Here is a 26,428-nt window from a genome sequence, read left to right on the forward strand (position 1 = left end):
TCTGGAGAGCTGTTTGGCAGATCCATACTTATAGGCCTCTTAACTACATGTGGTCCTGTTGCATTAGGCCTCTAGTTGTGTGGCCCCATTCCAGGAAAAATGAAAGCAGCATAGTATACCTCTATGTGATGGGATCTCATCCATTCACAACCATGGATTCAGGTTATGACCCCTGCAAGGCTACTCCCAAGGAAAAGTCACATAGTGTACAACAGTTTTGAACAATAAAGGCAGCATGGTGGTTCACTCTCAGGATGCTCAAGGACAGCAGCAATGTCTTCTGTGTTAGGAATTTGGAGTCCAGGGTGCTTGTGCATGCCACTCCTGCAAATACAGGCATGAATGTTCCATTTCCACCTCACTCCAGCCAGAGATGCCCAAAAGGCAGAAGTCCCACACCTGGTAAGAGAGATCAACTGGGAGGTAAGAGAGAGTCTATTAATACAAAGGAACTGGCTGAAGGGAGGGGAGTTGGACCCTACTCTTTACCCCAGGCCATAACTTGAAGGTTTACACATTAGATATGGTACTAAAGAAAGCCCCAGGTGAATATAGGCTCTTCACCATTTTTCATACACCAAAGACAAGTTAGTGAATGATACCATGCTTTCAAATTTGTCTACTGTTCTGTACACTTCCTTTGACACAGAAGTTAGGGAAGTGAGAAGACATGGGATGTGAGCCAAGTTGGTGAATTAAGACATCAAGTTGGTATTTCCATTGCTGCCAGACCATCCCAATGTTTTTGAGCTGCTGGGATTTTCAATAGACGACATATGTTTACATGGGCTGGACCCTTCCTATGCAGTGCTCAGTGCCATGTGTCCTTTTGAAATGTTCAACCAATTTTTAGAATGGGCTATCAAGTTTAAGACAGGGTCCAGGAGAATTGACCATTATTTCAATGACTTCTCTTTCTTGGGAAATTCAGCATGGGCCATTGTTCCTTCTTAATGGAGGAATTTGCCTCACTAATGTATGAACTCAGTGTCTCTTTAGCACACAAGAAAATGAGGGTGGGGGACTTCCCAGCAACTAATTTTTTGGCTATTGAAATCAACACACTAAACCAGTTGTATTAGCTGACTTTGAAAAAGTTTCAGGATTTGAAAAGTAGGGTTGTTGATTTTCTTGGTGCTCCTTGAGTGATGCTCAAGGAGTTTCAGGGGTAGAATAGCCCTTCCTATGCAATGCTCAGTATCATGTGTCCTGCAAAATAGGTGTCCCAGGTAGGCCTTCCTTGGCATCTTTGCAGCACCAATTGCAGGATTAGCAGGCTGTGTCATCAGATCAGGATTATGCATAAAAATAACCTAGACATCATGGTGTGGCAGGATTTCATGGCTGAGGTTAATGGTATGTTTTTGACATGAGGAAATAAATGTTAAAGATGCACTTCAGGTCTCTTCTGATGCTGCAGGAGCCTAGGCTTTTGAGGTTTATTTTAGGGGCTAATAATGTTCCCACAGGTGGCCCAATGATTGGATTGTGGCTGGGTTCACATCAGAATAGACCTTTTTAGAATTCTTTCCTATTTCTAGTGCAACAACATGGCCACAGTTCAGGTCATTAACATCTAGGTCTGAGTAGGTAGTAGACAAAGGCGCTTTATAGACCGCCCAAAAGGGCGGTCTGCCCGCGCCCATGTTTCTTGCTCGAGGGAACCGCAGCGGACAAACCACGCAGTTCCCCAGCACCACAAGAAGAACCCACAAAAAGTGGGTTCTTCTTGCAGCTCCGTTGTGACGTCGCAAGGCGCCAATGGCACAAGGGTGCCGAGACATGCGGATACTAGGTGTCTGTCACGTCAAAATGGTGGTGCCCATCTGTATAGGGCGCCGCCATTTTGGCACCCTCATTATGTGCGAGGGGCAAGGCGCATCAGGAAGCGCCGCCCGTCATGCATAATGATGGAACCCAATAGGGCCCATCCAGAACGCGCCTTAGTTAGGGAGTTTACTTTGCAGTGTCTTTAATATATCTTGTGCAAAGTACTCTATGTTGCATGGGTGGACAACAACTTAGCTGATGCTCTCTCCTCCATGAAGATGAGGCACTTCAAACAGCTGGTGTTGGATGCAGCCAGTACCTCTGGGAGCTTGGAAGGTAGCTAGGAAAACTGGTATGTCCTTGGATCCTAGCACCAAGAAAAGCTACATCAAGGCTATCCAAATATTCACAAAACTTAGGAAGTTGGCAGAGCTGGGGAATATCTGGCCAACTCATATTGCCCATGTGTTACAATACTGTGTTTTTGTTAAGGAGGAGGGCTTTCCCTACAATCCATCTCCCCACTATAGCATTCTGATCAAATGCCCAAGGCTTCACTGATCCACAAGTAGACATTGAGTAAGGAAAATTTTAGAAAGATTGACCAGGGAGAGAGGTAAGTTCATGTATAATAGGTAGCCCCTCTCTCCAGCCATTCTCAGGCATCTAAATGGGGTTTGGGGCAGTATTCGTTTTATTTTTCATCCCACCCCTCTGGCTTTTTTGGGGGGGTTAAAGTTTTTTGGGGTTAAAGTTGGTGGTGATATTGTGGGGGGACAAGTTAGGAAGGGTGTTGGAATTCAGGGACTGGCTCATGAGAGCCCAGTGTTTCCAAACATTCCAAATTCAAACTTCAAAGAATGAACAGAAGCAGTCAGGGGCAGTTATAAAACTGTAGTGACCCTATTCTGTGCCCAGTTAGTGCCTTGAAGGAGTAAATGCAAGTCAGGGGAATTCACCCATGCCCTCTGTTTTACCATACTAATGCACCACGCCTTGTGAAGTTTTGATTTTGGATCATGATCTCCAGAGCTGTCAGATTGCTGGGATTAAAAGGGACTAAATTCAGCACTCATTCCTTCCAAATTGGGTCAGCTTCCACCACAGCTGAGTTAGGCATCTGTTCTGAATTTATTTCCAAGTTGGACCACTGGAGATCTATGGCATATCAGAAGTATGTTAGACATTTGCAAGCACTAACATATCACCTGGTTGCTTTTATTGTCTTAAAGATTCTAGTTTAACATTTATGGCACCTATCTGATGAAGGATTGGCCTCTGGAGTTGCTCCTATATGTCATCACACCCAGGGGTGGGGAAAGAGACTGTCCTTAGGGCTGACCTTTGGTTAAACCCTTACTTTAAGTCCTGTGAGGTCTAGGACATCCCACTTGCCTCAGCTGCTCCCATACTAGGTCTCCTCCCTTATACATCTCAGAGGGAAATTCTGAAATAAGCGAGAGTATAAGTGCCCTATATTTCATCCCATGTTTTGTTGTGTGATCTCTTTATTTCATGGGCTGGTCAGCAAAAAGCACTCTTGGTGATTTCCTGCTGCCATCTAAACAGTTCAGTTTGAAATGCAGCCTGTCTCACAATGTGCAGAGTATACAGTTTTGTTTTGTTTTTAAAAATGCATCACAGCTCTATTTCAGAAGCAGAAAATGTAGCAACACTGGGCGCTTTGGATTTGTTGGAGTGAAACCCATACTCTCTCACTGTTAGCTGTGTTAGCTAGGGATGGAGAGTGAATGATCACAACAGGCTGAAAGAGACTTACAAGCTCAAATTCACAGTAGGTTTGATAACCAACTATGAAATAAAGAAACCAGACACAAAACTTTGGGTTTGAACAAGACCCACTTTATTTGACCTAAAAATATTATATTGCCTTAAGCTGGAAAAGACCAAGAGGGGGAGCAACCCGATATGGGTCCAGCTGAGGCTTAATGCCACCCCTTGACCTCCTCCTCAAGCCAGTTGCATCACTAGAGTTGGTGTCACCCAATGCAGTAAACTCATGGTGTCGCCCCCAGGGACCTCCAGAAAATTTGACAAAATCAGCAGCTATAAAAACAAACAAACCAGCAGCAACAAAAACAACAGCACATGCTTGTAGTGTGTACAGATGAACTCATGTTATTCAAAACATCATTGTAATTTGGTAGCAATGTCAGCAAATTAATTTCTGTAATGCATTCTACATAGGGCTACCCTTGTACCAAGTTTGGAAGCTTCAATTGATTCAAAATATGGCAGCCAGATTGGTCACTGTGTCATGGCCAGTCAAGAGAAGGATTCAGAGGTCTTGGCCCCTCAGGTGCAGGGGGAACCTGAGGCTGAGCCAGGCCCCAACTCTGCCCTGCCAGGCCCCAGCTCTGCTCTCCCAGCTCCTGGAGAGTTGGCTCAGCCAGGTCCTACCCTGTTGTATCACCTCCAGTGGACCCTGTGGCTTAGCAGCCCAGCCTTTCCCTAGGAGAGGTTCCAGGCCTGGGAGAGATAGAGGAGCAAGATACTGAGGTACCTACCTTCAGCCAAAGAAGGACTGAAAGGGCGTACCTTCGGCGTTCCCGATGGTTAGCTGAGAAAAGCTTATTAATCACCCAGCAGCTGCAATAAGGAACTGGCCTGATATAAACACCTGGCAGACGCCAAGCCTCTTTGTCAGAGTCTGTCTGCATTCCTTTGCTGAAAGCTGCTCTCTCTGACTCCCTCGGACTTTGTTGCTGGACTCCTTGCTTCCTAGACCTCGGATAGACCTAGACCTCTTGACCTTGGACCAGACTCATTGACCTACTCTCCGGCACTCTTGACCCTGGACTGGACTTGTGGAACTGCCCTCTGGACCCCTGGACTGACTTTTGGTTTTGCTCAATCGGACACAGGGCTGGTATTGTGGTTTCGGAACTGTTTCTTTGCTGCTGTAAAGCCTTGGTTTTGTTTACCTTTGCCTGGCACACTCTTATCAGCTGTCCGTTGGTAGCTTTCCTGAACACACCAGTTCTTCCAGGTTTGAGCACATAACACCTGTTTTAAAATCTCTTCACTGGCTGCCGATTAGCTTTTGGGTGCAGTATAATGTGCTGGTTATTACCTTTAAAGCCCTGCATGGCTTGGGCCGGAGTTATTTACAGAAATGCCTCTCCCTACATAATCCTCCCCAAAATTTTAGAATAACTGCGAAGAACTTGTTAGAACAACAAACAACCAGACTTGTATCAACTTCCCAAAGAACTTTTACTGCAGCTGCTCGAAAATTGTGGAATAGTCTTCTGGAAGAGATCTGTCTCATTACCTCCTTGGAAGTATTTAAGAAGGCGATTAAGACAGACCTCTTCCAGGGAGCTTATCCACCTGACCTTGTGTAAAAGATATTGTTCCACCTCTTTGACAATTGTATAATTTATTGATATCATTATTTATGATGGAGTTAGTTTTTAATTAAAGCATTATTGTTATTGCATTTAATTGATGTGTTTGTACATATCTTATTGGTTGTAATCCCACCTCGATCCACCTGGGAGAGGCAGGAAAATATAAATAAATCATCATCATCATCATCATCATCATCATCATCACCATCACCTTCCACACATATTTTGGTTAGTGTGAGGAAAATGTTGCCTTCTGTGCAAAATGATCACATGAGAATTTTGTGCAGAATAAATCCTGGATTGAAAATATGCTTTGGAAACTATGGTTTTCAAAGACTTTCTCACAATGGGAAGAAAATTGTTAAAATTACAGTCCGTCCTCGCCTTACACGGGGGATCCGTTTTGGATCCCTCCGCGTAAGGCGAATTCCGCCTATGCTCGAGCCCCATTGGAAACAATGGGGCTCATGCGCAGTGGCGCGGGCGCGCGTGGGGCGCAACAGGTGCGTGCGCCCATTCAATTGAATGGGACACGCTGCCCCTTCCACCCTGCGCGTGCCCCGCGGCTTGAGCGCGTATGCTCAAGGCCGCGTATGGTGCGCCCACATATGGCGCGGGCGCGCTGTACTGGTTGCTTTCTTTAATAAGAAGCATAGAGAAAACTAACTTCCTTACTGGTGCCATGGGTGCCTGAAGTGATAATTTCATGTGTCTAAGAAATATGACCAGACCTGCACTCCCTGGAAATATGTTTGATATACTTCCTTGCATAAAGGAAGACAGTAATCAAAGCTAATAAATATTCATTCATTAAGTGCCTGGAATGGAAGTGCAGGAAGTGAATCCCCTTATGCTATCTAAAGAAGAGCTACTCTACAACATCTGCACAGATTATCACATTGCTTCTGTAGGACCTCATAATTGCTTGAAATGCTTCTGTTCATTTCCTCCCTGTGTGTCTCCTGTTATCAAATATGAACAGTTCATCTCCTGTACCTGCTCTTGATTTCCTATATCCCTAGCTTCCAAAGAAATCAATAGGAAAAGTACATTAAAAAGCAGGATTTGAAAATCTCTTGATCAGCATGCTCCCTGTAGGAAGTAGTTGGTCAAATAGTTACATAGAAATGAAGCAGATGAAGGCAGGGCAGTGTCATAGTAATTATAATATCAACTGGGAAGGTTTTAGTGAATTTAGAGCTATCTCTACACTGTGAATTTACTGTTCTGAAGAGCAGAATATAGGTTTGCCTCCATTTATTATGTTTAATAACTCACAGCCTTCACAAAGGTTCATTTAACATGCAACCCACCTACCCAGCCTACAATAATCAGAAATAGAAGTAAAATGAAACATGGTCCAGCATCTAAGCTAGTATGAGATGTTTATTTGCATAATGACCATGGACGAAGATCACTGAGTTGACTGATCTAGAGCTAGTCTTATGATCATTCCTGACACCAAGTTCCCCATTGAAGGGCATTATTCCCCACTTGGCTTGACATGCAATGGTTCAGTTTGCTCTGTCTACCCCACATCCACCGCAAAGGGTCCTTTTATGCTGCACCATCCAGCTTGATATATGACCTGAAATTTCATATACACGTGTGGATGCAAACTTACACTAACACTTCTGGGTTGTGTTTGCTGTTTATGAACTGGAGGCATAGAAGATGCTAGCTGAATACTTCTGAATACAGGCCATGGCACGGGGAAACATTTATTTATTTGTTAATTGATTTATGCATTCATGTATGTATGCCAAGTATCAATACATTTAAATCATTAGCCCACTTTGTTTTTCAATAATGCTCTGTAGGTTGCAGATAGAACACAGTACTAAAACTCAAATTTTAACAAACAGCGACAAAGAGAAGTGTTGAGAACTAACTCTGAAAGTTAGAAAATGAAATTGTAAAAGCATGGAAATGAAATATAAAAAGAAAATCTAAAATTTCTCTGGACTCCACTATTCTTTTGCCTTTCAAAACAACTGGTAAACTAAGCATCCAAACACTCTATAGAAGGAAGAAAACTTCATTAATCTTTTATGACAAGTTACAGTTGCAGACCAACTCATTGAATTATGAGACCAGACACAGAGAACTGGGTTCTAAAATGGGCAACTTTATTTAACTCAACTTATTTATTTCTTCAAGAACTGCAAAACCAGGGGGGAGAACCTCATGCGGGACGAGATGGTGGATGGTCTGTTTCTAGACCAATTCCCCAGCTTCTCCTGGGCAAAAACACCTGATCCCCTAGGGCAATGCAGAAGTAGGTTGCTCCCTGGCTGGCCCATATCTGGAAGGCCAACCCAAGACTCCCCCACTTAATTCGCAAGACTTAAGTGAGGGTTTAAATCTCAGGCCAGCCCCAAGGCAAGTCACATTCTCTTCATGTTTAGTTGCCAGATGTAAACTTCAGTTAGGAGGGTACTGAGGTGTTCACTGAAGCCTCTATCTCCCCCCACCTATGCGTGAAACCTATTTATGACCACATCCCAAGCCAATTGTCCAAGTTCCCAACTAACAGTGTAAGGTAGGGGGGAAAAACCTTGAAAAGGGGTGAAAATTCCTGCCCAGCCCAAGCGACCAGAATTAATCTTACACTGCTGTTGAGGCGGAAGGGTGGGCCAGCGTTTGAGGCAACTGACGGGTTTTGGGCAGGTGAGCATCAAACAGGCTAAGCCCTGCCCCCACCTCTTCTAACGGCTGTTCTCTACCAATGAGAGGTCAGCAAAGCCTCCTCCCTAAACCACCAGGTCGGGGAGAAGAATTGTTGTTGTTGCTCTATGACTTCAAGTCACTTCTGACTTATGAAGACCGTAAGGTGTATCTGTCATAGGGCATTTCTTGGCAAGATTTTTCAGAAGGGGATTGCATTTGCTTTCCTCTGGGGCTGAGAGTGTGTGACTTGCCCTATGTCACCCAGTGGCTTTCCAGTCAAACCACTATACTAAACTAGCGAATAAATCTGATAACAAGTACACTTCTCACAATTATTATTATTCTGTATTTATATAGCACCATATAAATACAGGCATCATCAAAACATCATATTATTTGTCAATGGTGTACTATCTAAAAGTCACAAAATATAAACTATACAAAATTAAGAAAGTTATACAGTTAAAATACAAACTGTAAAAGTAACTAATACATACAATCAAATATAAAATTATAAAACAATATTAAAATATAGTTCCACATGCTTTAGAGAACAAGAAAGTCTTTAATTCAGATTTAAAACTAGCAAGACAAGAGATAGTCCACGGATGTTCAGGGAGGCTATTCCTGGAGTACAGTGCAGCAGAAAAACAGACAAAGCTGAGCCAAAGAAGAAGAAATCCTTGGCTAGGTAAGAAGCCCCGAGCTCCTGGACCACAAATCTTGAATAGGATGGTGAAATGAAATAAGGACTGACAAATAAGGGGGAGCTAGGTTCTGTAAAGCTTTAAATGTTAAGAGAAAAAGCTTGTACTTTATCTTAAGAAGAATGGGTAGCCAGTGTTGAGATACCAGAAGTGGGGTGACATGATCAAAGTGACAAGATAAAAAATATAATCTTAGCAGCAGAATGTTGAATTAAAATCAGAGGACTAAGGTGGGACAATGGGAGCCCCATCAAAAGAAGATTGCAGTAATCAAGGCAATCAATGAGATCATATATATATATATATATATATATATATATATATATACATACATACATATATACACATATATATACACACATATATATATATATACACACACACACACACACACACACCAATGCTAACATTGCTAGTACTAAAAGCTAGAATTCTTGGATCACTAACTGATGTACCACCAATTGGTTCAGAATAAAACTAATAATTCTGATAACATCCTCCCTTTAGTTCCTCAACTGTCTCCCAGCCTCTCTTCGTTGTTCTTATAGGCTCTATTACAGCTGTGGCTGGGGGTAGAGTCTAGCCCTCTTCCACACCTCTCCCTGTTGTCTCTCCCAGGCTCCTTCAGGATAATACTACTAATAATATTTATTTGTATTCTGCTTTTTCACAAGGAATCAAAGCGGATTCCAACAGTATAAATAAAACATCAAACAATTAAAAATTACAATTAAAAAACCCCAAACCCTAACCCTCTCCCCAGTGATAAAAACAGTAATCAACCTATAAAAAAAGATTAAACATCAACAAATTTAAAACTATCCAATAGGAATAAATTAAAAATTTCGGGCAGATTAGCATAAGAAATGAACCTCTATAGGAGGGGGGACGGGGGTAATGGTATCAATCAATTTTGGTATCAACAAGTCTAATGGATCTCACCTTGTCTGGTAAGGCTTGCCGGATGTGAGGAGGCTTCAGGATGAAGGGAGGGAACTAGATGGAGTCTTTCCCCAGTTTTGTCTGTTGCTTTACATTAATTATCAACACTTAATCAATTATCATTAATTGTCAATTATCAATTAATTATTTTAAACAGTAAATTGTACTGAGGAAAAAAAAACTTTGGACTTGATTTTAGATGTAAACCTTCATCAACATGCATTGAAAAATGAAAAATGAGACTGCTTCCTTACGCTGCTTTTGGCATCATTAGTGATGAGCTTTTAATTCTTAGACTTACAGATAAGCCTTCACTTTCCTGTAGCAATGATTGACTTTGCACTTATTGTTACAGCATTCAAAGATACCACTTGCTGCTGCTTTGGTGTGAAATGTTTCAAACACTTGCCTTAGTGTAACATTGGCTCCGGTTTAATAAACAAAGCACTCAGTCAGTGGCAGTCCTTTCCCATTATTGGGGCTGAGGTCTTGCATGCTGAGCATTTATAGTGGAATCTAAATTATTTCTGGAATTGTTATCACAATCTATCAGAACTCACATACTGGTTATTTTCCCATGTTCCTGCCTAAACACAGTGTTGCACCATATATCATAACTATGAGAAATACCAAGGTTACACCTCTGTTTCCTAAAAAACCAAAAAAACAGAGGCCAGTATCCCATGGAAGAGTGTAGCTCTGTCCCTGCATTTCCACGTTCTCCCTTCACCAGCTCTATGATGAGCTGCTTCTGTTGCTTGCCAATGGAGAAGGGGTAGGCTGTTTACACTATGATGCAGGAACTGGATTAACTAGGAATAAGAGTGTGCTCTCATATGAAGTGTATCCTCCTCTTCTTTCCCCCACAGTCCAGAGCAGCCTCATCTTTATGGTCTGAATTGGCTCCCTCCTCTCTCCTCTTCCCATCAGTTAAAAAAACAAAAACAAACTGCAACAGCCCCTCTCAGGCCTTGATAGATGTCTGGGGTGGAATGAGGTTTTTGGACAGAATACAAAGGAGGTAGGGAGCCAGCATAGTGTACTGGTTTGAGTATTGGAATATGACCCCTGAGATTCCCTGAGGCAAAGTCCAGATTAAGGGCATAGCCAGTAAGAATATTGTGTTAAAATAAACTGAAGAAGCTCCAAATTTACTAGATTATCATAAATCAGATGAACACTTAATCTACTTAAACACTTAACAGGAGTTAAGATTAATCTACTTAAACACTTAACAGGAGTTGAGATTAAATCTTTTTATTAAAAAAAAGAACTACAATCATACCATGAAAGACAAAACATTATTTTATACAGGTGCTAATATGGCTGTCTAAATGCATTAAGGACCCCAGATTTCATTTTATCTTGGGGGCTGTGCAGGGTTAGCTCTGATTAGTACTTGCATGGGGAGCTGCCAAGAAATATCAGGTGCTGTATGGTATATTTCAGAGGAAGGAGGTGACAAAACAATTTCTGAATATTCCTTGGCTGACCAAACCCTAGGAAATTCATGGGGCTGTTATAAGTTGAAATGTGACATGAAGGCACATACACACGGGGATTGTATAAAAGAAAGCTCAAGTCAATATTGTTATATTTTAGCAATGATGTTTCAGATAATATATTTGTAGAAAGATTTATTACAGTGATGATTCTGAAAATGGTACCATTTCCAAATTGTTTACTCAGTAAAATTTTGTGTAACAATCTTCTACAGCTGTACTCTGTCCACTCTCTGAGATGGCCAAGGAGATGGGAATCAGGAGGAGTAAAACAACTCAGAGGTATGTACCAAAGATGAAATCTCAAGGACAGGACCTAAAGAAAAGCAAATCAAAACCAAACCACATAGAAATACAAGCGTTAGGAATTCCTTGTTACTTGATGAAATCTTAAGTGGGATAGGAAGCCCTCTTGTATACCTCCACAACCATTCATAGTTTCTAGGCCTTCCAGGAGGAAACACAATGAGTAGCTACCACCCAGAGGAGGAAGGATTGTCCACCATGTCCACCATGCCATTTTTGCTGTGGGAACTCTTCCCAAGTGACACAATGTGGTGCTAACTATGGAGTATAGCAAAAGGGTAATGGCCTTGCCACCTGGCACTAGCCAGACTGACTGTCTGCCATCAAGGCAGTCTTATTAAAGGTGGCATCAATAGTCAAAGATTTACTTGGCGGGAAGTTCCAATAGTTAGAAAATCATTTCCCCCCATAAATATATATGGAAGAAATACAAATATTCTTAATTTACCTAGGGAGAGATATCCCATATTGTCTAAAGAATGTGCACATTTCCAAAGATGTACATTATCATTATTGCATTTATTTGCATATAATATAAAAAGAGGAAAGGGGAGAAAAGATACTCAGATACTCAAGATAAGGGAAAACAAATAATTAAACTTTTATTAATAGGTCATAAGGTTGTGTAGATTTCACTGTTTATATATGTAGGTGGCCAAAATGTAGGGTGAAAAAATCATTTTGACAGCACTTAAACTGCCATGACTCTTGGGATTTGTAGTTTGGTGAGGTATTCAGCCTGGTCTTTCACAGAGCTCTGGTACCTTACCAAACTCCAAATATCAGGTTTCCACAGGATAGGGTCATGGCAGTTAAAGTGCTATAAGACTGCTACATTTCTACAGTGTGACTACACTGCATGGTAGTCTTCACCTGCCACCTGAAATGCTTTTCAACAAAGATACTCTGAAACATGCATTTTAATAGCTACAAGTTTCCTACCATGTCCTTAGATGAGCAACCAAGAAGATTCTATAAACAGATCCAGCTCATCACCTAATTATAGGCACTGAAGGTCACAATTCCATAGAAACATTACATCTTCTGCAAGGTGACACTAATATAAAATAAAGCTTTCCGTTTATGTAAACAAATTATAAAAATGTTGCCTGACAGCCCACATTAAATAGGATTAATTCAGCAAGCAGAAAATGCAAAGGACTTCCATTCCATACCCTAATAATCCCTAATGTATACTGTTGTTTGCAACTCTGGCAATGCAAGATATGGCTCTTCTATGGCTAACCTGCCCTACCTTGTCCAAATCCACCTTCAGTTTATCAGCCAGACAGGACTCTGTAGTATTCTGGGATGGATGCCTCAGAGGTTATGTTGTGTAATCTTATGCCTGGGAAATCACACTATCCACAGCTATACTTGAATGCTCAGAGAATAATACCCAAGAGCTGTACTAATGTCCTTGCAGGAAGCACTGGGATAGATGCACATGCTTCCCTTCTTAAAAGAATTAACCACTTGAATGAAAGCAGGCAGCACAACCCTTCACTGTGGAAAAAGTTTCATTTGCCCTTTCTTTTGCAGGGATATTCAGCTCCAGGGATTTGTGAATGTCACACAAGTTTCCAGTGTAGTTAACTTCAAATTTGATTTCAGGACTGAGACAACCTTAACAAACAACCTTAATTAGGAAGTAATAGTCAAAGAAACTTTTGGTTTTGCTAGGCTTTGCTAGGAAGGTGTTCCATAATCAATATCTCCTTCAACTGAAGATTATCTGAGACAGAGTTCTTCAAGAATGCTCTACATTTGTCAGGAAAGTATATGTGGGGAGTGGGAGAAGTTGTTTAGGCCACCACAATTTATGGATTTAAGGGAAGCACTAGCATTTATTGTGCCCTGAAATAGACTAACAGCCAATCTAAACTTTATTCAAACACAGCTCCTCATGCAACTCAAATAGTAGTTTAAATTAAATATTGCCAGAATATTGTTAACTATGGCCATTATAGAAAGAACGCAGATGTTGTAGGTGTATTGTACTACAAAGTCATTTTGGCCTCCAGCAATAAAGCATCACCAGGGTGAAAATCTTATCCTTCACAAACACTAGTCCATCAGGGGCAGTGGGCAGGGATGAAACCCATTTTCCAAGTCCAAGAAAATCATTTACCAGCTATACCTTCATATTGCCTGGATTTACTGTATTTTCCTCCCCCCTGTCCACTAGTGATTTCAGACACCAGCACATCATTTCCAGAGACTCTCCTGATTCTAATGAAAACATTGAATGAAGATGAATTGCCATATTCATATCTTATTCCAAAGCTCAACATTATCCCACTTTCATGTAGTGTTGAATGCTGAAGAGCAGAGTGGAATCCTGAAACACCTTATAAAATAGTTGTTGAAGAGGAGAGAGTTCTTAGCACCAGTTCTTAAAACAGCCATTAATCTAGGAATTGAAACCTTGTGTGCCCACAAAATCTTGCCACCTAAGGAAAAGGGGAAAAATATTCCTCTCTTATTCCTCTTCAAAATTAGCCTTATTCCATGGGTAGTCTGTTCACATGTAGGGCTAAATGGGAGTGATGATTGGTGGACACATATAAACCCCAGCCCAGATGCCTCCACATCCAGCAGCACCCTACATTTTTAAGTGCTGAGTGCAAAGGTCAATGCCCTCTTCATCAATTTTTCAAACGCCTTGTTTGTCAAGGGTTAATAAGGAGTGATTCATTTCAGTTAGAATGACCTATATGCGTTGTGGGGATGGAAAGAAAAGAGAGATGTTGATGAGTAATAAAATGAACTGAACAAGTTGAAAACTGAGTTCACATGTGAAGTTGAAGGCTTTCATGGCTGGCATCCATAGTTTTTTGTGGGTTTTTCAGGCTATGTGGCCATGTTCTAGAAGAGTTTCTTCCTGATGTTTCGCCAGTATCTGTGGCTGGCATCTTCAGAGAATGTTTGCCTGGAAAGGAGTTGGGTATATATATTGTGTGACCTGGAAAGGCAGGAGTGATTTGCATGTGTATTGTTCTGTTGCTAATGACAGGCCTCAGGGTGGGAGTGCATGTAAAGGAGGATTAATGTCTGCTTGATTAGTGCTCATTGTCTGCTGAGAAACCCCTGAAGCTGGGAGATTTCTGATTTGCATTTGTTGAGTCTTCATCTTGCTATTTTTCAGGACTGATAGCCAAACCTTGTTTACTTTAAGGGTTTCCTCTTTCCTGTTGAAATTGTCCAGGTGTTTGTGGATTTCAATGGCTTCCCTGTGCATCCTGACATGGTAGTGGTTGGCATGGTCCAAAATTTCAGTATTTTCAAACAGTATTTTATGCCCAATATGGTTTGTAACATGTTCACATGCTTTGAGTTCACATGCTTTGCAACAACCTTTCCCAATGACCATTCCCAAGAACCATTTCAGACAGCAATCATTTTGTGCATAGTAGGCTGGGGTAGGGGGGAATCCAGGTTGGAGGACAACAACTTTAAAAGGATAGAAAGTTGTGAAGGAGCCAATAACAAAATGTATTCCTCTTGGGTCAATAGTGACAATGTCTGACATCTTCTGTAAATTGAATGGTCTGATCCAACTCTAGAGTTTGAAAAAACAAGTTAATCAGGTTTAACTTAACCAACTAAATCACCTAAATTCTTAGTGTTTATAGTTCTGAATTGATTTTCCAACTTCTAATGTTTACCATTATCAATTCAGTTTTCAAACCTAACTACTTGTAGGCTCTAGAATTAACATACATATGAAGGTGAGGGGACTTTTAAGGCCCAAATTGATCATCATGCCAGTGACATGCAAATCCCAGCTAGTGTATTGTACACAACTACATGGTACAACTGACTGAGCAGCACTTGCACAATCACATGGATAAAAATTGTATTGGTTATCTCCATTTTGCTAGCTAGGGATGTAATTCTTTGAAAAAAGTAATTTCAGCAAGTTAGATGCCACTGTAGCATTGTCAACAGGTGGTCCTGCCTGTTTTGGAATTGCCTGTTTAGACTGGGCATGTAACTAAGATGGGAAGAAAAGGGATGCAAGCTTCAGTCTGGAGCTTAAACTAGAGCGAAATAAATTGTGGTTTGCTGCAATTCAATCCTAAAAGAGTATACTATCATACTGGCATGGACTGTGCACTTGTGCAGAAGTGGTCAGGAGCAGGTGCCACAGGATGGGCAAGCTGCCAGCACAACTGACCTTATTATTCATTGACTTAGAATCGTAGAATCATAGAGCTGGAAGAGACCGCAAAGGCCATCCAGTCCAACGCCCTGCCATGCAGGAACTCTCAATTAAATCACATGTGACAGATGGCCATCCAGCCTCTGTTTAAAGACTTCCAAGGAGAGAGACTCCACCATTCTCTGAGGGAGTGTGTTCCACTACTGAACAGCCCTTACTGTCCACCTCCTAATGATGAGGTGTAATGTCTTTTTCTGCAGCTTGCATACATTGTTCTGGGTCCTAGTCTCTGGAGCAGCAGAAAACAAACTTGTTTCCTCCTCAATATGACATCCCTTCAAATATTTAAACAGAGCTATCATATCACCTCTTAACCTTCTCTTCTCTAAGCTAAACATACCCAGTTCCCTAAGTCGTTCCTTATAGGGCATGGTTTCCAGACACTTCATCATTTTAGTCGCCCTCCTTTGGACATGCTCCAGTTTGTCAACATCATTTTTTAATTGTGGTGCCCAGAACTGGACACAATATTCCAGGTGAGACCTGACCAAAGCAGAATATGGTGGCACTATTACTTCCCTTGATCTAGACACTATACTTCTATTATTTATTTATTTGCCATCTTATTTATTTATTTGTCATCTGCCTGTGAATCAATCACAGAACCACAGAAATGGCATATTACTGTGGAGCAAAATGACAACAAACACGGCAAGTTACTAATAATACAACTGATTTAATAAAAACATTAGCAAACTGGCTGGTCCACCTGGGGGGCATGGGAGTATGGGAGAGAAAGAGGGTGGTTCTATGAATGCTTCCTTATGGTGGGCCTTTCTCGCAATGGGAAATGGGTGGTGTGGACTACACATCAGTTGTTGACTATTGTGGGAGCCAGTGGTGAAGTCAGTGGGATCTCCCCTCAAATTTGGAAACCATAGGGATAATAACTCTTTTCCCCTGTGTCTGCTCCCAGCCTGAAAGAAAGTGTGCAGCTTTCAGAAGCTTTTAATAGTTCAGGAGTTATCTGTTGAAAAAGTCATGTGTTTGTGCATTTTAGCACAGAAAACAGCATTTTCTACACAGACTGTAGTATTTACACTCAGAAATTATTTTCTGCACAAAAAATGTGCATATTTTGCACAGATTAAGTCCCAAACTGTGCAGGTTGTAAACAACCCAGGATTCCCTTCATCATATTGGGAAGGCTGTACATAGTTGTAAGACTTACATAGTTGTATGGCTGTAAGCGCATGATCCCAGTCATTCTAGAAACATAGCATTTCCAACTTTTAATGCATCCTTAGAAGCTGTAAATATATATATATATATTCCTGCCTTTCCCAGATGGATTGAGGCAGGATTACAGTCCGCTAAAAGACATACATCAGTAATAAAATACATATAAAATGCATCAATAAAAATACAATTAACCTTAAAAGGTAACTCATCATTAAGTGGTAATGCAGTAGATTCATAGAATGTTCATAAAGTCAGGTGGGTAAGCTCACCAGAAGAGATCTGTCTTAAATGCCCTCTTAAACTCCTCCAAGGAGGTAACAAGATGGATCTCTTCTGGAAGACCATTCTACAATTCCAGAGCAGCTGCTGTGAAGGCTTTCTGGGAAGTCGATATGAGCCTAACGCATTCTTCCCAGTTATTCTGAGAGTGTGGGGCAGATTATGTAGGGAGAGGTGTTACTGCAAGTAACTCGGGCCCAAGCCCAAGCTTTAAAGGTAATAACCAATGCCTTGTATTGCACCTGGAAGCTAATTGGCAGCCAGTGAAGATATTTTAGGACAGGTGTTATATGGTCAAACCTGGACGAACCAGTGACCAATCTAGCTGCTGCATTTTGAACCAGTTGAAGCTTCCAAACTTGGTACAAGGGTAGCCCCATGTAGAGCGCATTACAGAAATCAAGACAAGAGATTACCAGTGCATGTACCACTGCTTCCAGATCCTTTTGGACCAGGTAGGGGTGCAGTTGACGTATCAACCGAAGTTGGTACCAAGAACTCCTGGTCGTTGCATCCACTTGACATGACAATTGTAGCGATGAGTCCAGGAATACTCCCAAACTATTAACTTTGTCCTTTAGGATAATTGTGACCCTGTCCAGGACTGGTTGACAAATCTCCATCCCCGGACTTGAGGTACCTATCACAAGTATCTCCATTTTATCTGGATTCAGCTTGAGTTTGTTTTCCCTCATCCAGCCCATTACCGACTCAAGGCAGGCATCCAGAGGAGAAATGCCATCCCTAGTCACTGCAGCAGTCGGAGACTTAGAGAAATAAATTTGGGTGTCATCAACATACTGATAACACCATGCCCCATGTTTCTGGATGATCTTGCCCTACGGCTTCATGTAAATGTTAAACATCATGGGGGACAGGATGGCTCCCTGAGGGACATTAGATGTCAGATGTCAGCTCTCTTTTAGAAGAGCAGCTGTCCCCCAGCATCACCATCTGGAATCTGCCTGAGAGGTAGGAGGTAGGAGCCACTGGAGTGCAGTGCCTCCAATACCTAACTCCCTCAGGTGTTCCAGAAGGATACCATGGTCTATGGCAGTGATGGAGAACCTTTTACAGACCGAGTGCCCAAACTGCAACCCAAAATCCACTTATTTATCACAAAGTGCCACATTCCTCTGGCTTTCTAGTAACAAACTCTGGCGAACTCTGTGCTGGTGTGCCCACAGAGAGGGCTCTGAGTGTTACCTCTGGCATGTGTGCCATAGGTTCGCCACCACTGGTCTATGGTATTGAAGGCCACTGAAATGTCCAAGAGCACCAACAGGGTCACACTTCCCCGTTGATGCCCAGATGGAGATCATCGACTAAGGCAACCAAGGCAGTCTCAACTCCATATCCTGCCCGGAAGCCAATTTGAAATGGGTCCAGATAATCAGCTTCCTCCAAGACAACTTGGAGTTGGAAAGCAACTGCCCTCTTGATCACCTTGGCGAAGAATGGTAAAAGGGAGACTGGTCTGTAATTATTTCTTACCTGGGGATCTAGGGAGGGGTTTTCAAAAGCAGTTTGACCACCGCTTGTTTTAGTTGGTCTGGAAATTTACCCTCCCTTGCATTAATTATAGATTGTAGTAGTGTCTACATTGCATCACCTCCCTGGTCGGTCAACCATGACGAGCAGGGACCAAGGGGGCATGTTATCTTCCTTACACTTCCAAGAAGCTTGTCTGCTTCATCGGTATTTACAAACTCAAAGTGATCCAGTTTAACATAGTCCATGGAGTCACTGGACACCTCTCTTACTGGCTCTGTTTTAATGCCCACGTCCAGATCGGCTCTTATCTGAAAGATTTTATCTGCAAAAAAGTCATTAAATGCATCATAGCAGGCTTTAGTTGGTTCCAAAAGTGGGTTCAGGGCAGGAGGCAGTGTAGTTAGCTCTTTAACCTCCCTGAACAGTTCTGCTGGACAAGACCTTGCAGATGCAATGCGTACAGCATAGAAAGAATTCTTTGCTGTATCCATTACCACTCCATAGGACTTCAAGAAGTCTCTATGGCATGACTTATCAGATAAAAGTTGATGTTTCCACCAGCAGCGCTCTAGTTGTTGCGCAGTCCACTTCATTTTACAAAGATCTTGAGTGTATCATGGTTTCTTATTTGAAGCGGGCTGGAAAGGACACATCAGAGTGATAATGTCTATGGCTTTGGTAACGTTGTCATTCCAGGTATCAGCCAAGGCTTTGACAGAATTGCCATTGTTCCCAACCATAAAATCCTCTAGGCCTTCCTGGAACCAGTTCCATCAGCCTTCGAGGGCAGACCATTCTAATAGGTCCTCCAGCCCTGAGGGGGATGTTGGTGGTAGCCTTCAGTCCCCCTTTGACCAAGAAATGGTCCGTCCATGACAGAGCAGTAGTGCAAATCACCTCTGTCCATGAACATCCCTGATCCATACTAAAGACCAGTTTGAGTGTATTACCTGCACAATGTGTTGGCCCTGAGACCAACTGGGACAGGCCCATGGCTGTCATGGAAGTTATGAACTCACGAGCTGCACCTGTCAGATCCAATAAGCCAGTCTTGAAGGGGATGTTGAGGTCCCCCAGGACCAAAAGCCTGGGAGACTCCAACACCAGCTCCGAGACCCATTGTGTCAGCTCAGCCAGGGAGTCTATTAGGCAATGAGGTGGACAGTAGACCAACAGAATCCCCAGACTGTCCCTAGCCTTCAGGGTCAAGTAAATACACTCGATACGGCCTGTTTTCCGGATAGGTCTCCTGGTCAAAGTGAAGATGATTTTGTGGACTAAGGCAACTCTGCCCTCTCGCCCACTTTTCCTTACCTGCTCCTTGACGGTATACCCGGCTGGGAGAGCTTTAGTCCAGGTCACATTGCTATCTGCCCCCAGCCAGGTTTCCGTAAAACAGGCCAGGTCTGCATTCTCCTCTTCCAACAAATCATAGGAACCCTTTCATTCTATAATATGTTTTAGTAATGCCCTTCATTTAATCCCTCTCCCCATGAAGTTCCGTATCATTGCTTGCAAAATGCTCCTTTTAGTGAGGACACAGAAATCATTGGCTGTCTTAAATATTATGTCAACATCTCTGTAAGAACATTTCAGTTCCATAAATACAAGTGCAAGACCACCAGTACACCACTGGATGTTTGATACTTAAAACAGATATACCAGTATAAATGAAAAGGGTAGCACCTAGTTGTAGATAAAGAGCCATTTTGAGCAGCAGCATATTGTTGACTGCCTGTCTGAAATCTCTGTTGGCCCCCTGGCACTGTTGTTTCCAGCAATAATTATTAAGAGCAAACCCAGAGACAGTTCACGACTCCTCTTATTATCTCATGTCCATGTTTTAATGTACTTGAAGTCAGAGTGTGATGCCAGCTAAGGTTTGCTTTATATACAGCTCCTCTTTAGTGCCTGTCTCCGGGACATTAATAACAGATAGTCACTTCAGTGCTGTGAATCATAATAACATGGCATTTAACATCTTCTTAAAAAGTCATACATGGTCTCTCTCTACACACCCGAGGAACTAAGCTTGCAGAACAAAAAAGTGCATTAAAAGCACTGATAATGGTATTACAAGGCTCCATTTGATTTTGCCCTATCTTGTGCATTCACGCTCTACCTAGCTGCAAGATGTGCTGCACTCATTTGAATTAAATAGCTCCCCTTCTTAAATCAGAAGTAACATTTATATGAAAATCAAGGATTTCAAGGTTGTGGCACCTAAATCTTTCAGTAGTTCATTGAGAAAGGTTTATAAGAAATATGTAAAGCAGAGATGAAATAAAATGCAGCTCTTGTTTAAGCCAACCACAGCTTGGTAATGCAATGCTTTAACCAAGGATATGATAAGCTTTCTGCGTTCATCTCTCTGATGTGCAGTCCTGGCTTGGTTTTTCAGATTAGATTAGGCAGGAGAAATCTGTGGATATGATAATGACAAATCACCCTAGTACCAACAATGCCCTGGCCCTGGCATATCAGCAAAAACTGAAGAATAATACTGAAATCCAAACTTCAAAATATAACACTTGATACTATAGAACAACTGATAGAAAAGAAATCCATAATTGTTTGAGTAGAAATTTTTTACTATATGACTACTTAGTAAACAACAATATGCAACAGCTGCCAGTAAATGATCAGCCACACAATTTGTTACTTAAATAGAAAGATGATGGTGCTTTCCGCACCGCCATTTGGGACGTCCTCCGGACGTCCCATTTTAAAAAAGGGGCGTCTCTTTTAGACGCCCCATGGTCTAGTACGGACTCCGTCCGTACAAGATGGCGGCGCCCTTTCTACATGGGCGCCGCCATCTTTACGCATCGGACGCACAGCGTCCAGACGCGTCGCGCCGCTGCTGACGTAGCGAGCGCGCCCCTGGCGCCTCGCTACGTCGCAAACGCGACGCAAAAAGAAGCTCCATTTTGGAGCTTCTTTTTTCGGTCCGCGCGGGAGTCGGGCCGTTTGAAGGCTCCGGCTCCCCCGCGGACCTTCTGGCGGCGGCGCCAGACCGCTGCAAAGCGGCGGTCTGTACCCCGCCATAGTAATACATGAAATTCAGGAGATAGTCTAAAATATGAATGGTTTTGTTTGCTTTGTTTGCTTGGGGTATTGGGCAAGTTATTTGAATAAAGATTATGGAGAAAGCTATTAGGGATAATGTGGCTACAACGTGGTATAAGGGGAGAGTAGTGGAAGTATGATTACAACATCCTCTCCACCTCAGTAAGACCCCAGTCTTTAAGACCATATCTCCAGGGGTACACTGTTCCTATGCCCTTCGTGTGCCTGTTTTATATTTGTTTTTATTTGCTCTTTACTGGCCTCAGTCTGAACCTTACCCCCCCCCCCCCCCAATAAAATTGGTTATTCCAATAAAGGTATCACTGTTTTGTGGATTTTTGATGTTAGGCAACAAAGAAACAAGGCTACCCCTGGATATGTTTTCTGTGTGTAAAATACTCCATTTTAGCCACATCAGAGGAAACCTAAAAAGAGGGCCAGTGGACTGGAACTTGACCATTTGAGGTTTCAGCCTCCAACAATGGTAGAACATTTTTCTTTAAAAATTGGACTACATTTGGAATGTTTTACCAACACAGCACCTAAGAAATGTTTCCTAATGCAAAAGCGTGTTCTCTGCCTAACAAATGAGCTTGTAGCTTCGCAAAGGAAGAGGCAAGTTGGATCTCAAGAGAAGCATCTCTTTTTGTCTTGATAATGGAACCTATTATTTTTTCTTTCTTTCCTGGAATATCCACATGGCCAGAAGGAAGAAGGGTCTGTCTGCAGGAATGTCCCTCCAATACCACCAGAACTGAGAAGAGTCATTTTCTTTTTTTTTTTTTTTTAAAAAACTTTATTCACAAAGGTTTATACACATAAAAAAGCTAATCAAGTAAAACAGCCATACATCCAAATATTTAATATCCAAACAACCTCTTTATACAACAGCATCCAATCTACCTCTAAAACTAAACATCAGGAATCACAAACTTTCTTATATCCAGTACCTTTTAATTATAAAATATATACCTTATCCAATACCTTTTTAGCTATAAATTACGTTCCATTTGACCTTACAGACTTTCCAAATTATCCCCCCATTACCTTCTCCCACCTTCTTATAGTATCCTCATCTATTCCTTCATCATTTCCCTTCTTTAACCCTTCTTCGTCCACATTCCCAACAATCTTCCTTACATTAACTCTCTTACACCCTTCCAACTCTCTTTCACCTTCTCTTTCACCTTTTCACTTTCATGTCAGAGCCACATCTTGACAAATTGCAAATTTGTGAGTAACATCATCATAATTTTTGTTCTCCTGTATGATTTTTAATGTCTGTGCCTGACTAAGTACCTACTAGAGCTACAAAAGGATGCAACATATATTTTGTGCATTTTGGTTGGTCCAATAAAGGTATTACTGTTTTGTGGATTTTGAATGAATAATACCATATTCCTTTTTTAAAAAACCAGAGAAGCCATATGCTATCATTAATTCTTTACATTTATGGAGTTCAACCAGCATATGAAGAAACGCATTAACAGAATCATAGCCATGTCAGAGAAGGCAGGTATAACATAATGAATGTAAAAATGAGTGAGACAAATGTCTGACCCACAAGCATATTTTCATTCATGTTATCAGTATTATGTTTCTGTTATACAAAACACAATGTTAGTGAATATGAGGGGAAATGTTAATTGGGGCTGCATCTGCACTGCAGAAATTATGCAATTTGACACTGCTTTAACTGCCATGGTTCAATGCTATGGAACCCCGGGGTTTGTAGTTTATTGTGGCACTAGAACATTCTGAAGAGAAGGCTAGTTCAAAAAACTACAAATCCCAGAATTCCATAGCATTGAGATATGGCAATTAAAGCAGTGTAAAATTGCATCATTGCTGCTGTGTAGATTGAGGTCTTGTCTGCATGGGCCAAAAGGCCACTCTTCTCCTCCACCCCAGTTCTGATGTTGTCTTCTGGTGTGGGCAATCTGGACCAATATCCAGCACATCTAGGGATGCCATATCCTGGTTGCCGCCGGGAAAATCCCACTTTTGGGGGCCCCTCCCGGTCACGGCCTGGTTTGGCCCCCACCCATGCATTTCTCCCAGTCTGGGACCTGCTCCTGAGGCCATTGACGCTGCCGCTAATGCAGCTGGCCACGGCACCAACCCACCTCCTCCTTCCCTTCCTGGACTGGTGGGCAGCGCCAACCCACCTCCTCCTCTGGCTCCGCCTTCCTCCTCCTTCTCGGCGGCAGCAGCGCCGCCGCTACCGCCGTCGCATCTCCCCGCCAGGGCCAGGGCTTTCCTGCGTGCACGCGGGGCTCTAAAGCAGGAGCTTGTCCCCTGCTTTGTTGTCAGCCAGCCATTGGCCGGCTGGTCAAAGGGGACGGGCTCCTCTGCGCGCGCCGCACGCGCGCCTGCCCCGCTTCCCTGTGCACGTGCGAGCGTGAGCCTAAAGAGGAGGAGGAGGGGGAGCAGAAGGAAAGGTGAGTCAGTGGCCATTAGGTCTGCCTTGGGTTTTTTGGGTTTTTTTAAATTAATTTTTAAAAATATAAAATACTTATTTTTTTATTTCATTAACTTTTATTATTGCTTGTTTTATATTTTATTTCATTAATTTTTATTATTTCTTGTTTTTATTTTATTAATTTTTATTATTTCTTGTTTTTTTATTTTATTAATTTTTATTATTGCTTTTTTATTTATTTTTCATTATTTTTATTATTAAATATATACACCCCTGTCTTGAGTTTTATTTTATTTTTCATTATTTTTATTATTAAATATATACACCCCTGTCTTGAGTTTTATTTTATTTTTCATTATTTTTATTATTAAATATATAAATATGGCCAGAAAGGGAAGTCCATTTCTGCCATCTGTCTGGGAATAATGCCAAAATGTCCTCCATTTTGATCATGCCTTAGAAACATGCATTTAGATTAACATTTTTTAAAAAAATCATCAAATTTTTTTGCGTGTTCTCCATTTTTATAAAAAATGTGTCCTACATTTGAAAATGTTGTCCTACATTTGTCCCGGTTTGGAAGTCCTGGCTTATGGCAACCCTAGGCACATCCCACACTAGAACGAGTGAAACAAGGTTAAAATGTGCTACAAAAATATTAACTGTTGCTCTGGATCTTCTGGGAAGATGATGATGATTATTTATTGTATTTATACCTTCTTTAGAAATGATTTTAGTGTAGCTTACAAATTGTTAATAAGGCAGTTCCCTGCCCTCAGGCTTACAATGTAAAAAAAGACATGTCACAAAAGGAGAATGGAATGGCAGAGGGGAAGGGGATCAGGTCCAGTGGTTCTTCTCTCCCTCTGAGGCTCTCCATTCCCATGGTGAGGTAGCTGGCTGCCCATGGCGGATCCTGGGCAGTGCAAACAGGGCTTGGGTCTGAGAAAGAAAGAGAGAGAGAGAGAGAGAGAGAGAGAGAGAGAGAATGCAACATTCACAAAAAGCACTGTTTCCTCTGCTATCTTTAGTATTTTATTTGAAGACAAAGAATGTTTTCAGCAAAAGAAAATTAGGGAAATGTCACCAGCATTTAAAGTGTGGGATGACTAGAAGCATTTTTGAGGGAACACATGAAGGTGAGCCATGGGAACCATGGATAAAAGAACATGTGCAGATACCAAGACAGTAATTTCTGAGCAGAAAATATATACTGAGATATCAAAGAAATGTAAGGGGGAAATAAAATGCAATCTTGAAAATGAGGTGTGAAAATGAGGTACTGTAGGTGTGAACAGAATTTGTGTGAGGTGAAACTCATGGAGCAAGTGATGTGTGTATTTGTAAGTCTCCTTGCGCAGATGTCCACTTTTACAATCCTCTCACACTGGAACATGCTGTTTCTGTGCAAGTTTTGCTCTCTTTTTCATCCATCTATTTTGTGGACATATTTAAACAACACCAATAACAATAACCAAATGTCCACATTTAAAAAAAAAAAAAACTTCATGCATTCTTTGCATGCATCCACGTATAGAACAAACATGTTTGTATGTATATTTGAAATGTTCACATATTTCTAGGCATCCTTTTTCAAAAGGTGCATTTCATTGGGCACATTTGTCAAAATCCTTAAACGTGTATATTTACAAACACAAAGTATGTGCTATCTGCTTCCATTTTTGAGCAGGCGAGGAAAATTTGAAGTGGGGTGGGATCTAACAGCTAAACAACAGTAGAATATGACAAGGCTTGGCAAAAGGGGGAGAATTCAGGAAGTGTCACAAACTTGAAGGAACATAACCCAGATTTTCATTTCTGTCAAAACATTGCTGCTATTGCTAAGGAAACAGCATACATCCAGTGGACCTGTTTATCGAGTATAGCCTTGTAGATCAGGCAGCTTTTCTAACTCAACACTTTGTAGATGGATTAGAAAAGAAATCATCTCATTGCCTGTCAGTCTTGGATTGTACGTTGTTTGTTAGGTGTGTTATTGTTAGTGAAACTGTGTCAAAGTGTAGACAGCAATGGCATAATTCTTCCTGAATTCTTATCCTGTAACGGATGTCTCACGAAGCTTCAAATATGTGTTTCATGAAAGTAATCTAGAAGAAAGGTTTTCTTTGAAAATTCAAAATATAGCTAAAGATTCTTTGTGATTATACTCCTCTCTCTCTCTCTCTCTCTCTCTCTCTCTTTCACACACACACACACACGGTAATTGCTTACCTGGATTTATCTTATAAAATGTTCTGGGAAGATCCAGACAGACAAATGTGTCAGGAGGTTGCAGCATATATTGCTGTAGTTTTTGGAGTTTTTTTTTTGTTTGCTTGTTTGTTTAAAAAAAAAATCCCAGAAATTACTACAAAGAGTTCCCCAAAAGAATAGAATGAGAGGATATAGAGGAAACATCAACTGGTAAACCCCTGTAGAACTCAAGCAGGTATATTGTGAAAACCCATGCTTCTTTAGATTAGTCT

This window comes from Sceloporus occidentalis, unplaced genomic scaffold, assembly GCF_023333645.1.
Source record: "Sceloporus occidentalis isolate IW3139 unplaced genomic scaffold, rSceOcc1.0.p SCAF_1, whole genome shotgun sequence".
Classification (NCBI taxonomy): Eukaryota; Metazoa; Chordata; class Lepidosauria; order Squamata; family Phrynosomatidae; genus Sceloporus; species Sceloporus occidentalis.